Source organism: Nerophis lumbriciformis, linkage group LG31, assembly GCF_033978685.3.
Source record: "Nerophis lumbriciformis linkage group LG31, RoL_Nlum_v2.1, whole genome shotgun sequence".
NCBI classification, from domain to species: domain Eukaryota; kingdom Metazoa; phylum Chordata; class Actinopteri; order Syngnathiformes; family Syngnathidae; genus Nerophis; species Nerophis lumbriciformis.
Window position 1 is genome coordinate 14,260,001 of NC_084578.2, and position 13,189 is coordinate 14,273,189.

The following is a 13,189-nucleotide window of genomic DNA, read 5'->3' on the forward strand; positions in this document are numbered from 1 at the left end:
ATTATAAACCCCCGCTACCCCTTACCCACCCACCTCAATCTCCTCATGCTCTCTCAGGGAGAGCATGTCCCAAATTACAAGCTGCTGTTTTGAGGCATGTTAAAAAAAAGAATGCACTTTGTGACTTCAATAATAAATATGGCAGTGCCATGTTGGCATTTTTTTTCCATAACTTGAGTTGATTTTTATTGGAAAACCTTGTTACATTGTTTAATGCATCCAGCGGTGCATCACAACAAATTTAGGCATAATAATGTGTTAATTCCATGACTGTATATATCAGTATCGGTTGATATCGGAATCGGTATTTAAGAATTGGACAATATCGGAATATCGGCAAAAAAGCCATTATCGGACATCTCTAGTTACAACACTAATGCGGTGTATGTTCGTCTTAAGGGTCTGTCAGCTGTCAGAATGCATTGAGTTGTATGCAACACATTTAAAAAAACAAAGCCAAGGACTGTGAGCTGCACAAATTCCTGGTACACAACAGAAGTGTGTGGCATTAGGAACGACCGAGCTCCAGGCAGATTGCGAAGAAAGGCAGCTCTGACTCTTGAAAAAAATCCATTGATATCTGCAGTGCAAGCGAGATAACGACCAGCCGAGGAAAAAAAAAAAGCCCTGACAGATAAAGTTGAGACAAACAGACGGCAAACTGTCAAGACAAAAAGACAAAAATGAAAGCCAACGCGGAACAAAGAGAGCAGATGTGGATTTAAACGCGGAACAAAAAAAAAGAATGTCATGCAATAAGCCTGAACGTGTAAGACGTGCAACAAGAAAAATCACTTTGCTAAGGTGTGCGGATCACAGACTGAGAAGCACCCACAGTGAGAGGAAGTTCATGTAGTGGAGCAAAGGGAAGAAGGAGATGACATGTGCAAGGTGGTTACTAAGCAGCATGAAAAAACACATGAGAGTATGGAGTCTTCGAAAATACAAAGTAAGGAAAAAAAAAATTGACACAAAACCTGAGAAAAAACAGAAATTGGTGACTTTTAAACCTGACGCAGGTGCAGAATGCAATGCAATTTCACTTCAAACCACTGTCAAAGTTAACATGCGATTAATCACGCAAAATTATTACATTAATCGGGTATAAATGCAGATTTATTAATAAGTTAAGTTGTTCAACGCTTCATATTGCGCCACACATTTTCTGGACTACAGGCAGGCCAGTCTAGTACCCGCACTCTTTTACTATGAAGCCACACTGTTGTAACCCGTGGCTTGGCATCGTCTTGATGAAATAAGCAGGGGCGTCCATGATAACGTCGCTTGGATGGCAACATATGTTGCCCCAAAACCTGCATGTACCTTTCAGCATTAATGGTGCTTTCACAGATGTGAGAGTTACCCATGGCTTGGGCACTAATACACCCCCATACCATCACAGAGGCTGGCTTTTCAACTTTGCGCCGAGAACAATCCGGATGGTTCTTTTCCTTTTTGTTCCGGAGGACACAACGTCACGAATTTGAAATGTGGACTCGTCAAGCCACAGAACACTTTTACACTTTGCATCAGTCCATATAAGATGAGCTCGGGCCTAGCAAAGCCAGCAGTGTTTCTGGGTGTTGTTGATAAATGCAGATTTATTAATACTAATTATACATTAATCACAGTCATTTACTTCCTTGCATAATCAGAATTCAAATGTGTGAATAAGCACTAGTCAAAACATTGGGGCCGGCACGCAAAGGCAGTGCCTTTAAGGTTTATTGGCGCTCTGTACTTCTCCCTACATCCGTGTACACAGCGGCGTTTTAAAAAGTCATACATTTTACTTTTTGAAACCGATACCGGTAATTTATTTATATATTTATCGGCCGATAATATAGGCAGTCCGATATTATCGGACATATCTACTCACAAACTTTGCTTGGAGTTACGAATGATGAATCCATACAAGTAGAAATGGTGAAATGGTTGAAAGCCCTAAATGGAAGGACAGGGCAGCACCTGCAGTGAGCAAACTCTTCCAAAAGATGGCGCCATAACACAAACAATAAAACACATTGTCTGTATTTTTTGGGTGAAAATGTTCTATTATCACCGCCAGTGAGGAAAAATCCGTAAATTAGTTGCATCGTTTTATAAACCGCAGGGGTCAAAGTGTAGGGAAAAAAGTAGCAGCTTATCGTCCTGAATTCACGGTACCTGGTAGTGATTCATGCTGATTTGGTATTGGACTATAATTACAGATGTCCAATAATATCGGGCTGCCGATATTATCGGCCGATAAATGCTTTAAAATGTAATATCGGAGATTATCGGTATCGGTTTTAAAAAGTAAAATTTATGGCTTTTTAAAACTTCGCGGTACGGAGTGGTACACGGACGTAGGGAGAAGTACAGAGCGCCAATGAACCTTAAAGGCACTGCCTTTGCGTGCCGGCCCAGTCACATAATATCTACGACTTTTCACACACAAGTGAATGCAAAGCATACTTGGTCAAAAGCCATACAGGTCACAATGAGGGTGGCCGTATAAACAACTTTAACACTGTTACAAATATGCGCCACACCGTGAACCCACACCAAACAAGAATGACAAACATTTCGGGAGAACATCCACACCATAACACAACAAACAAAATAGAACTAATACCCAGTATCCCTTGCAGTACTAACTTTTCCGGGACTTTACAATATACACCCCCGCTACCCCCTACCTAAACCCCGCCCCACCTCAACCCCGCCCAACCCTGCCCACCTCAACCTCCTCATGCTCTCTCAGGGAGAGCATATCCCAAATTCCAAGCTGCTGTTTTGAGGTATGTTAAAAAAAATAATGCACTTTGTGACTTCAATAATAAATATGGCAATGCCATGTTGGCATTTTTTTCCATAACTTGAATTGATTTATTTTGAAAACCTTGTTACATTGTTTAATGCATCCAGCGGGGCATCACAACAAAATTAGGCATAATAATGTGTTAATTCCACGACTGTATATATCGGTATCGGTTGATATCGGAATCGGTAATTAAGAGTTGGACAATATCGGGATATCGGCAAAAAAGCCATTATCGGACATCTCTAATTAAAATCCGTATCGGACAATACTCATCGCTCCAAAACCCCTCGTCCTAGATGCCAATCAAAGCTTTTGGCAGATGAGGTGTGCAAATTAAATAGCTTTATTTAAATATTCCTGAGTTTCCCAGGGCCATAAAAATGATATAATGCTAAAGTTTTGTTTTTTTTCCCCCACCAAATTGTAACTTTCCCCTTCATTACGGACTTGCGTGAACAAAGTCGACTCTTTGTCAGTCGTGCAACGTGTACTACTCGTCACATTGGCTTATCCACAGTGAAGCTTCTGTCCTCACAATACATGCGGACGGAACACTGTACACGCTTTAGAGCAGCTGATAAGGTGATTTGCTCATTCGGGTCCCCAGCTGCAATTTGATGTCTTTTTATGTAACGTGCACAACGCTCGCCTTTGTTGAAGAAGGCCGCGACCAGTTTCGGTGGTGAGGTCATATTAGGTCATATTATCTTTTAACTGAAGGGGCTGGGGTGATAATGCCAAAAATTTCACACAGTGCCTTGATAAAAATCAGCTGATGAAATGATCAGATGCTACCACAAGTGTTCACTTTTGACCAGGGGGGCCCAATCTTTTTTTGCACTAGGGACCGGTTTAATGTAGCCAAGCAAAAATAAGTGCATGAAAAATACAACTCAATAAAATGCTGAATTAGTAGAAGCCTTGTCCTTTTTCTCATTGCAAAATATAATAAATATAACCAAATTTTTCGGACAATAACGCACACCAGGATAGAACAATATATTTTTCATGTTTGTGTGATCATGTTTTTGTTTTGGTCATGTTCGGTTTTGTTTTTGGACTTTTTGTGCACTTTTGTTTTGTCAACATAGCAACCATTAGTTTTCACCTGTCACGTCACGCACCTGTTTCACGTTTTGAGTCACGCACCTGTTTTCGTTAATCATGTCTGTTGTATTTAAGTTCATTGTTTTCAGTTTGTCTTTCTGGTGACATCCCACATTTATGCTCTGTACATTTCTGACACTTTTTTCATGTCCATCGTTCACGCTGCTCCTTTTGTCCATGCGAAGTAAGTTTTGTTTATTAATGCCACAGTTAGTGTTTTTTTGTTGTTCATAGTTTCTGCCTTTGTGCAAGTATTTGTTTTCATAGCCAAGTTGTTTCTCCGCCACTGTGCGCGCTTTTCGTTTGTACTTTTTTTTGATAAAATTAAATAAATATGTTCTCACATTCCCGTCTCGCCCGAGCCAACTTTCCGTTGCCTTCTAGAAAAACTAAACCCCAGGACCAATCCATCCATCCATCCATCTTCTTCCGCTTATCCGAGGTCGGGTCGCGGGGGCAGCAGCTTAAGCAGGGAAGCCCAGACTTCCCTCTCCCCAGCCACTTCGTCCAGCTCTTCCTGTGGGACCCCGAGGCGTTCCCAGGCCAGCCGGGAGACATAGTCTTCCCAACGTGTCCTGGGTCTTCCCCGCGGCCTCCTACCGGTGGGACGTGCCCTAAACACCTCCCTAGGGAGGCGTTCGGGTGGCATCCTGACCAGATGCCCGAACCACCTCATCTGGCTCCTCTCGATGTGGAGGAGCAGCGGCTTTACTTTGAGCTCCTCCCGGATGGCAGAGCTTCTCACCCTATCTCTAAGGGAGAGCCCCGCCACCCGGCGGAGGAAACTCATTTCAGCCGCTTGTACCCGTGATCTTGTCCTTTCGGTCATAACCCAAAGCTCATGACCATAGGTGAGGATGGGAACGTAGATCGACCGGTAAATTGAGAGCTTTGCCTTCCGGCTCAGCTCCTTCTTCACCACAACGGATCGATACAGCGTCCGCATTACTGAAGACGCTGCACCGATCCGCCTGTCGATCTCACGATCCACTCTTCCCTCACTCGTGAACAAGACTCCGAGGTACTTGAACTCCTCCACTTGAGGCAAGATCTCCTCCCCAACCCGGAGATGGCACTCCACCCTTTTCCGGGCGAGAACCATGGACTCGGACTTGGAGGTGCTGATTCTCATCCCAGTCGCTTCATACTCAGCTGCGAACCGATCCAGTGAGAGCTGAAGATCCTGGCCAGATGAAGCCATCAGGACCACATCATCTGCAAAAAGCAGAGACCTAATCCTGCAGCCACCAAACCAGATCCCCTCAACGCCTTGACTGCGCCTAGAAATTCTGTCCATAAAAGTTATGAACAGAATCGGTGACAAAGGGCAGCCTTGGCGGAGTCCAACCCTCACTGGAAACGTGTCCGACTTACTACCGGCAATGCGGACCAAGCTCTGGCACTGATCATACATGGAGCAGACTGCCACAATCAGACAGTCCGATACCCCGTACTCTCTGAGCACTCCCCACAGGACTTCCCGAGGGACACGGTCGAATGCCTTCTCCAAGTCCACAAAACACATGTAGACTGGTTGGGCAAACTCCCATGCACCCTCAAGGACCCTGCCGAGAGTATAGAGCTGGTCCACAGTTCCACGACCAGGACGAAAACCACACTGTTCCTCCTGAATCCGAGGTTCGACTATCCGGCGTAGCCTCCTCTCCAGTACACCTGAATAGACCTTACCGGGAAGGCTGAGGAGTGTGATCCCACGATAGTTAAAACACACCCTCCGGTTCCCCTTCTTAAAGAGAGGAACCACCACCCCGGTCTGCCAATCCAGAGGTACCGCCCCCGATGTCCACGCGATGCTGCAGAGTCTTGTCAACCAAGACAGCCCCACAGCATCCAGAGCCTTAAGGAACTCCGGGCGGATCTCATCTACCCCCGGGGCCTTGCCACCGAGGAGCTTTTTAACTACCTCAGCAACCTCAGCCCCAGAAATAGGAGAGCCCACCACAGACTCCCCAGGCACTGCTTCCTCATAGGAAGACGTGTTGGTGGGATTGAGGAGGTGTTCGAAGTATTCCCTCCACCGATCCAAAACATCCGCAGTCGAGGTCAGCAGAACACCATCCTCACCATACACGGTGTTGATAGTGCACTGCTTCCCCTTCCTGAGGCGGCGGATGGTGGACCAGAATTGCTTCGAAGCCGTCCGGAAGTCGTTTTCCATGGCCTCACCGAACTCCTCCCATGTCCGAGTTTTTGCCTCTGCGACCGCTGAAGCCGCACACCGCTTGGCCTGTCGGTACTGGTCCGCTGCCTCAGGAGTCCTATGAGCCAAAAGAACCCGATAGGACTCCTTCTTCAGCTTGACGGCATCCCTCACCGCCGGTGTCCACCAACGGGTTCTAGGATTACCGCCACGACAGGCACCAACTACCTTGCGGCCACAGCTCCAATCAGCCGCCTCGACAATAGAGGTGCGGAACATGGTCCACTCGGACTCAATGTCCAGCACCTCCCTCGTGACATGTTCAAAGTTCTTCCGGAGGTGGGAATTGAAACTCTCTCTGACAGGAGACTCTGCCAGACGTTCCCAGCAAACCCTCACAATGCGTTTGGGCCTGCCAGGTCTGTCCGGCATCCTCCCCCACCATCGCAGCCAACTCACCACCAGGTGGTGATCGGTAGAAAGCTCCGCCCCTCTCTTCACCCGAGTGTCCAAAACATGAGGCCGCAAATCCGATGACACAACTACAAAGTCGATCATGGAACTGCGGCCTAGGGTGTCCTGGTGCCAAGTGCACATATGGACACCCTTATGTTTGAACATGGTGTTTGTTATTGACAATCTGTGACGAGCACAAAAGTCCAATAACAAAACACCACTCGGATTCAGATCCGGGCGGCCATTCTTCCCAATCACGCCTCTCCAGGTTTCACTGTCGCTGCCAACATGAGAATTGAAGTCTCCCAGTAGAACGAGGGAATCACCCGGGGGCGCACTCTCAAGTACTCCCTCGAGTGAATCCAAAAAGGGTGGGTACTCTGAGCTGCGGTTTGGCGCATAAGCGCAAACCACAGTCAGGACCCGTTCCCCCACCCGAAGGCGGAGGGAAGCTACCCTCTCGTCCACCGGGTTGAACTCCAATGTGCAGGCTCTGAGCCGGGGGGAAACAAGAATTGCCACCCCAGCCCGTCGCCTCTCACTGCCGGCAACGCCAGAGTGGAAGAGAGTCCAGTCCCTCTCGAGAGAACTGGTTCCAGAGCCCTTGCTGTGCGTCGAAGTGAGTCCGACTATATCTAGCCGGAACTTCTCCACCTCGCGCACTAGCTCAGGCTCCTTCCCCCCCAGCGAGGTGACGTTCCACGTCCCAAGAGCTAGCTTCTGTAGCCGAGGATCGGACCGCCAAGTGCCCTGCCTTCGGCTGCCGCCCAGCTCACGTCGCACCCGACCTCTAGGACCAAGTCATGACAATATTGGCCCCACCGGACTATATATTATATATACACTGGACTATATATATATATATATATATATATATATATATATATATATATATATATATATATACATATATATATATATATATATTTATATATATACTGTGTTTCTTTGTGTCCAAGTTCCGCAGATATATATATACACTGTGAAATGAGTTATTTACGCAGAAAATATGCTGTAAATGTTTGTTTACATACCTTAATTGCTTCCAAATGGTGTCTTTAACACAGCAGTAAAACGGCTGATCAAACAAAACAGAAGTCATCGTCATGGACCCACGAGCGCTCCAATCAGCTAAACAGACAATAACTCCACAGGTGAGTTTACTGAGTAATTTGTGAAACTGAACCGATAAAAAAAAGAATGCCATTTCAAGTTAATAACACTAACTCATGAACGTGTTACCATATTAGCTCATGCTAACGACGCTAGCGTCATTACATTACAATGGCAGGTACGAATATGCGCGAAAACACTCCGACAGACATCACACATGGATCGGTTTAGTAAGTATAAATAGTTTTAGTTACAATGTGAAACTTACAAACGTTGCTTGGTGTGGTGAATGAAGAATCCATACGAGTAGAAACGCTATGCACGGCTGATAGACAAAGCAAGAACACCTGCAATGAGCTAACTTGTCCAAAAGATGGCACCATAGCACAAACATTAAAACACTTTCTAGGTGCAGTTGCTTATTTGTTTGTTTTTCAAAACAAAACAGAAGTCATAGTCATGGACCCACTAGCTGCGGAAGCTAGCTCTCCAATCATTACATTACAATAGCATGTACGAATATCCGTGAAAACACTCCTACAGACATCACACATGGAACGGTTTAGTGAGTGTAAACAGTTTTAGTTATATTGTAAAACTTACAAACGTTCAGGGTTTCCCGCAGCACTTTGTTGTTAAGGCGGCCGTCTTAACAACAAAGAGTCACCGCCTAAACTAAAGTCTTAACAAGCTGCACTGCTTAGTTCTGCCTCTGCCTCTGTCAGTAGTCTCTGCAGCACCCAGCACTGTCCCACCCACAGAACCATCTGATTGGCTGTTACCGCTCTGCGTGTAACCAATCAGCAGTACGTATTCAGAGTGCATGGAGTCAGTGGTCAGGCAGGCAGAGAGGAGAGACAGTGGGTTGAGCAGAAAGGTGTTTAGCAGGTGAGCATAATGCAGCGGACTCTCTCCAAATTATAATAAACACTTCCAAGTCAACTACTAGTAACATCACCGTTGACGTCCTAGAACAGGGGTGTCAAACTCAAATACAGAGTGGGCCAAAATTTCAAACTGAACAAAGCCGCGGACCAAGGTTGAACAAATTAACCTTTTGATAGGGACCCAAACAAGTTTTGCATTGAATAATTAACAAGCAAGGCTTATAAAACTTCATAGTGACATGCAAAATCGAATGAATGAAATATGAAATCCGTGCTGCAGTCGCTGCTGGGCCGCAACATTAGGTACACCTGCAGACTGCAGCACGGATTTCATATTTCATTAATTCACAACTCCTCCAACACGAACATTATTGTTTTTGCACTTTTGGCTTCTTATTAAATAAATGTTTTGAATAGATTCAATCTTGCACGTGGAAACTTTAAGTGTGGACTTTAGTTGATATAACACTCCCGTCAGGGGGTGCATTCTACGCCGGGGGTGCATTATCCGGCACAACACCTGGACGCTACAATATACACACCCGCTACCTCCAAACCCTGCCGCCGCCCCCCCCCCCCCCCCCCTCCCACACACACACACACACACACCTTGTAGCGTCCCGTAAGAGTTAGTGCAGCAAAGGCTTCTGGGTATTTGTTCTGTTGTGTTTAAGTTGTGTTACTGTGCGGATGTTCTCCCAAAATGTGTTTGTCATTCTTTTTTGGTGTGGGTTCACAGTGTGGCGTATATTTCTAACAATGTTAAAGTTTTTTTTTATACTGGCACCCTCATTGTAACCTGTATCGCTAAAGATCAAGTATGCGTTGCATTCACTTCTGTGTGCGTGCTAAAGCCGCACATATTATGTGACTGAGCCAGCACTTGTTGGACTGGACGAAAAGGGGACGTTACAATTTCTTGGGATGGGCACTGAAATTTGGGAGTTTCCCGGGAGGGTTGGCAAGTATGAGAATTAGCGGTGTACCGCGGCACCGCCGCTGTATATAATCGGCGGGCCAGCTCTAGTTTTAATTTGATATCGCCTCACGGGCCAAGTGAAATTGCACGGCGGGCCAAATTTGGCCCGCGGGCTAGAGTTTGACACCCATGTCCTAGAAACATAAGCAGCAACTCAGCTCACTTGCAGTCCTTAATTTGACTTAGTAAGCCATTATTTTGTCATTACTTTGACTTAGTAAATTACTAAGTCATAACAATGACGTACTTATTATCTCAGGTAACTAGGACTGTTTTGCTTTTACTTTACGGAAAAAATAGAGATATACATCGTATATCGCCATTCAGCAAATGGAGTGGAAAACAACCAAGAGTTGTCGGCTTCTTCACGTGACGAAGCCGGCCTACTTCACCACAGTCTGTAGTCTATTGCCACTCAGGCTGTGGTGGCAGCGACGAGGTGGAGACGTGATGGCGACAGGCCGAGTTACACCGATCCTTACACTCACCCACCCCCTTCCCCGGCCCCCTCCACCTGGAGAGTCACCACCTTAACTAACACATTTTCTGGGTGAAACATTGAACGTTGCTTGGTGTGGTGAGTGAAGAATCCCTACGAGTAGAAACGCTATGCATGGCTGATAGACAAGCAGAGCACTCTGGTTGAAAAAAGCAAAAAAAAAAGCACTAACTTGTCCAAAAGATGGCGTAGCACAAACAATAAAACACGTTCTCGGTGCAGTTGCTTGTTTTTTTTGTGTTTTTTTTTTTAACCATTTTCATCGTGGTTGTTATTGGAGAAAAATCCATAAATTATCCGCATCGTCTTTTAAACCGCGGGGTTTAACCCTTGTGTAATGTTCATATTGTTGTTACTCAGCCAGCGTTTGTGGGTCTGATGGACCCGTTGCATTTTGTGGATTTTAATGCCTCACAATCAAACGCTTTTATGTTAAAATACTGAACAGATGTTTATTGGGATAAACAGGGATTCTTCTTTTGTGTTTCTGCACCTGCGGATCCCACACAAGGTTGCAACATTGTCAACACTGTCTGCTCTCATTTTCTCGCACATTTGACCCTCTGATGTTCTGTGTACCTACTAGAGATGCGCGGTTTGCAGACACAACCGCGGAGTCCGCAGATTATCCGCGGGTCGGGCGGTTGAAATAAAAAAAAAAAAGATTTTATCCGCGGGTCGGGTCGGGCGGTTGAAATAAAAAAAAATTAGATTTTAAATAGATTCAGGCGGGTGGCAGTTAAACCAATTCGGAAATATATATACATAGTTAAATGTTGTTACCCACATACGAAAAACAAGCAGGCACCTGCAGCACGCCACAACAGAAGAAGAAAAAAAAAAGAGATGGCAACGCCGGCAGCAAACGTGGTACGCGACAAACTAAAAAAGGGAATACTAAAGACCAGGGGAAAAAAAGGCCAGAAAAGTTCAGCGTGGACTCGTTTTTATGAGGTTGTAAATCAGGATGATAGTAATGCTGGCTACGTGATTTGCAAGAGCTGCGACGCTGTTTATGTCTACGACAGTCACAAAACCGGGACATCTAACATGGTGCATCACATTTGTGCATAACCCCGAACCTCCACAAACACCCTGAGCATGAGCAGTTTCGTCCGCCGTGATCCCAGAAGAGTGCCACAGGATGTTAAAACAAGGCTTACAGATGCATGTGTGAACGCAGCTGCCTGCAGCAGTTTGAGTGGCGCGAGCGCGCTTGGAGGTGTGCTCAGCGCGGCTCCCAGATGATTGCGCACTGGTGTGCGTCTGGGCCGTGACAGCGTGGTACGCATTGAATGTCTCTGTTACATTGGATCAGTCTCCTTTCTTTAACAGGCAAAGGCTTTATAACCTCACTAATGCCTTGCATCGTCTATATTAGATACATAACAACGGGCGGGTGGCGGATGGCAGGCGGGTGCGGTTTTGATTAAATGTTAGTTCGGGTGGATGGCGGATGGTTGACGACTTTTGTGATGCGGTTGCGGATGAAATAATTGCCTATCCGCGCATCTCTAGTACCTACACTCTGTCCTCCTCCTGTCTAGGCCTGCTGTGTGTATGTGTGTGTGTGTGTGTGTGTGTGTGTGTTTGGTACACAGGACATCAATTTCCACACTTCTATTAGCCCCGGGTCCAGTGGACCCGGACATCTTATATGTAATAGAAATGTGTAGAGGAGGTGTATGGTGTGTGGTCATTAAATATGTATTCTACTAAATGTTCTTCACAAAAAATGAGCCAAAGTTAGTGAGTCTCAGTTTGAAAAATTAACTGTCATTTTTCTTTTAATAAAAAATGAAAACGGGTCCCACAGACCCGAACACCACACAAGGGTTAAAGTGTAAGAAAAAATCAGCGGCTTATAGCTGGTAATTTACGGTAATATTTGTGTGTGAATATATCTGTTCCAGTGTATACATTTGATTGATATACATCTTCAGCAGTTTCAGTGCATTCTAAAAAAATAAATGTGCACAAATAATATATTCAGCCATGAGTAGGTTAATAACTCCACGCTCCTTAATGAGCGTGCAAAACGCCAAAAGTCAAAACATTTAAATACAATCACCAAATTGGCCTTCGCTCAATTAAATCCTGCATCGCGTCCCACTTCAAAGCATTATTAGTATGCAACAACCAAAGTCAAGGATAATTACATTTATGTTAAATATTCAGGTTGCAACAAGTACTCTAAAGTATGATTATTGATTCAAAGAGGGGCTCCTCCTGTCTGCTGGTGTTTCAAGCAGTATATTTAATTATGCCTTTTAATTGAAAAGGTGGATTTCCTCTCCAAAACCTCAATGTTGAATTAAAAAAAAAGGAAAAAAAAAAAAAAGGATCGGTCTTCCTCATACGTTTAAAAGTATAATTGTTAAATACAAACTTTGTAGGTTAAAAATTGTATACATCGCGCTCCTGAGTTAATGTTGGTGATCAATTAGAATGTATTATTTATTGAGTTTATTTTATTTTATTGTTCAGTATAAAAGGGCTCAAGTTGGACACAAAACGTTTAGAGTTTATATAAGGATTTTTATTTATTTTTTCCAGGCCAATTGATGCACTTTAAATCTTTTCTGTTACAGACTAAAAAAAACATGTTAAAACAGTTCTCATTTGTATGTGCTAGTCTTTAAATAGACCCCCCTTTTTAGACCAGTTGATCTGCCGTCTCTTTACTGCTCTGTCCCCCTCTCCTGCGGGGAGAGGTTATCAGGTGACCACAGATGTTGCGCCAGCTGTTCAAAGTCGGGACCACTCATCTGTGCATCAGTTGGGGACATCTCTGCGCTGCTGACTTGTCTCCACTCAAGATGATCCCCTGCTGGCACTACTATGGACTGGACTCTCACACTAGTAACTAGATCCACTATGGACTGGACTCTCACACTATTAACTAGATCCACTATGGACTGGACTCTCACACTATTAACGAGATCCACTATAGACTGGACTCTCACACTATTAACGAGATCCACTATGGACTGGACTCTCACACTATTAACTAGATCCACTATGGACTGGACTCTCACACTATTAACTAGATCCACTATGGATTGGACTCTCACACTATTAACTAGATCCACTATGGACTGGACTCTCACACTATTAACTAGATCCACTATGGACTGGACTCTTACACTATTAACTAGATCCACTATGGACTGGACTCTCA